Consider the following 3,424-nt stretch of genomic DNA (forward strand, 5'->3'; position numbering starts at 1 on the left):
CTTGACTGCAATCTCATGAGAGACACAGAACCAGTGGCATTCAGCTAAGTAACACTCAGATTCATAACCCACATAACTCGAGATAATGTTTGTTTCAAGATAATAATTTGAGTAATTTCTTTCATGCACCAAGATAATATAACATCTTGTCTGATACTACTGTAATAGTTTAAGTATCTCTTCACCCCAAAGCATTTTGTATTGTTCTACTCCATTATCCTCCCAACACCATTACATACAGCATGTTTTTCTGTTAATCAATAAGTAATGTCATAAACATAGTAACAGATCAAGTATATGCTAAAAATACTGACTCTAGTATCCAAAGCCAACCACAATCTTCCACTTTGTGCTACCTTGGTTATTGTTTCTCAAATATGGTTTCTTTTTGCTGTTTGTGATCATAACATCTGTGACCTTAGAGTAGGTATCAAAATATTATAAAAATGTCCAAAATTAGCAAAAATTCTGTCCAAGAACATCTATATTGACCACTTCCACAGTTCTAAGAAATCACTGTTATCTAAATGCTTCCATAAATCAGATAAGAATTACTCTGTCTTTTTGGTTACCCTGTTATTTTCAGTTGTTACCTAAGGGTTTTAATACAGCATTTTTTAAACTCGGGTATGTCTACTCTGGGAATATGGAAAGACTCTCTAAAAGGTATGGGAATCTCAGGCAATTTTAAGATAATAAATTTTCAGGTCTTAAAATTCAACATATTCTCTTTTGTTTTTTTAAATGAATCTGCCTCAGAAGGACTTAGGATCAAGATTTTTCTCCTCAGCCCCTTTCAAAATCATAGTTTTTCTGATGATATGAAAAAAAGAATTTCCTCTCAGCTGCACATCTTACCATGATGTACTGTCTAAAAATGTGACAAAGTAACTAGAATTGAAAAGTTGAATTTAAGTTAGCCTTATGTAATCAGTATGCATAGTCAATGTAAAATAAAACATCCAGCTGGTAGATAGTATACCCCATTCTTTCAAGGTATTTTTTTTCTTTAAACAGATAAGACAGAGTGAAACTAATTCTTACTGGGGGTACAACCATAATAAAAAATATACTGTCTTCTTTTCCTTCCCAGGCACATATAGTTAGGGCCTTTGGAGTTGTGCATGACTTCTCAAACAATTCACACATAACCATATCCTAAATTCACTTTCATATTATATATTCTCTTGACATTTGTATTCTGTGCAATATTCTCATGTTGTAAACTATAACTGGCCTTGAAAGTGGGTAACACTTAGAATTTAGAAGATTCATATGGCAAAAGCTATTTATCTCTTTTTCTATCCAAATTCAACTTCAAAAGAGTGACCAAGAATATTTTACAAGGAATAAAATGTTATTAGGATGATGTAAAAATGATTTTTTAATATAAAACAAGTTTTTAAATGTCCAAGAGCACAGCCATCAAATGAAGAGACAGACTTGAATCACACACATACACACTCACACACACACACACACACACACACACACACAAAGGTAAAACTGCATCTCTGACCAATGCTTCTAAAGAGAAATCCATGGGGCTGTGAGATCTTATAAACAGATGTCTTTACTTAGTACTAAATACCTACTATATGCTCAGCTTCATTTAAAACATCAAAGCACTTGGAAAAGTTCAATTAATTTAATCCTCATAATACTTAAGTTATACACTATTATTGTCATTACTTTTCCCGATGAGGAAGCTGAGGTACAGAACAATTAAATAATTTTCCAAGAAGACATCACTGTTTACAAAGCCCCACAGTAGCCAAAAAGGAGTTCAAACCAGGCAGCTCCTCAGGAGCTCAACTCAAAACCACAAGGCACTGTGCTTCCCTTCCTTGTAAGATCTGAGGGCTGAGCAGAAGTCACACAGTATAAAGGTAGCTGAACCTCCCATTAGGAACAGAGAAAAATTGTCCTTGGAGTAAGGACAGGGTTACATGACCGAGCCCAGCCAAGTAGAGCAAACAGCCCAGAACTCTGAGTCTGGTTCAAGGGACACAAGGAAGTAGGAAGAGTTTAATTATAACTTTTTATATATACTTTAGTAACCTATTTAATCTTTTGTTTTTACCAGTTACTTGAGAAACGGGAAGCTCTGGAGTACCAAGGGTGGTTGTGATGACAGCCAATGACTGAAGGAGGGAAGTTAGGTGCCCTTCTTTCCCTGGTTGAGTCTGCAATGTAGGCTCTGCTGAATGGCATTCCCCCTTATGCCAGCCACTGTCACAGAGCCCTGCTTCCTAAGGCCATTAAACAAGAAACAATGACCTCTCACAGTTGTTAAGAGGTATCCTGGTCCTACTTCCAGCCTCTATTGCCAGTCTCAGTTTGCTCTCTCTAATATTTCCGACATGCAGATTCGCAAGACACTATTATTCTGGACAAAAAAGGGAAAGAATTTTTAACTCAGTTGAGATTAAGATTTTGATAAGGTAAAATCTTGTCTAAACCCTAATCATCCTGTATATTACAGAATATTTAGGACACTCGGAAAAAGTCTTTTAGAGAAAAATGGTTCCTTTCAGGGTGACTGGACAAAGGCAGACCTGTTTTCAAAAAGAGATCCCTCTCTACCGTCTAGCTCTGGGGTCCCAGCTGCACCTCATAATGATTCACCATAGCCACAAAGTCAGGAAAACAATCGCTGGAACCGACCTACCTGGTATTTATGTGCCTGGCAGGAAAACACAGACACGGTTTCACAAAGCGACCTATCGCTTAAGTGACGGTGGCAGCTATATGGGTAGGGGTTTAGGAGAAGGGATGGAAGAAATTATGCCTATGGTAACTGTTTTTCAACAATGGGCTTTTTACTTTGTTTTATTCCCTTTTATGCTTCATTCCTTTGCAGCACCTGTTGCAATATATGCTGCGATGATTTAGAGAGCTGTTAGCCTGAAGCGATTTTTATAACTATAAAGACTACAGGGGAAAGACTGTTAGAGCCTGGCTATTTATTGCTTCCCTAGCACACAAGTAAAGGAAAGCAATATGTGTATGAGTATGTCAGAACATAGGTTCACATATGTTAAATTACTTCATCCTAAATTATTGTACATTGTACATAGCATAGAGCTATTATATGTGGACTTCTACAAAGCAATATTTCCTGAGGATGGCAACAGACATTCAATGAAACAAAGGCAAATAACTTGATATCTTTAAAACTTTTGCATCAATATTCCATGCTGCTATTTTAAAGCTTCCTCAAGGTTTTTTGTTGCCTTGTTTCCACAGCTCTAGCTTCCTCCTATGAAAGAGGCACTTTGACCAGCTTAAATTAGTCCAAAGTTTAAAATACAGCGTGTGTCTCACACTAGTTTACTGACCAGTGCTGGGTGAAGCACATCTAAGGTGGCTACTTCTCTGTTCTCCAATGCATCCCTTTCTGCCTAATACACAGAGAGAAACA

This window comes from Camelus ferus, chromosome 2 (genome assembly GCF_009834535.1).
Source record: "Camelus ferus isolate YT-003-E chromosome 2, BCGSAC_Cfer_1.0, whole genome shotgun sequence".
NCBI classification, from domain to species: Eukaryota; Metazoa; Chordata; class Mammalia; order Artiodactyla; family Camelidae; genus Camelus; species Camelus ferus.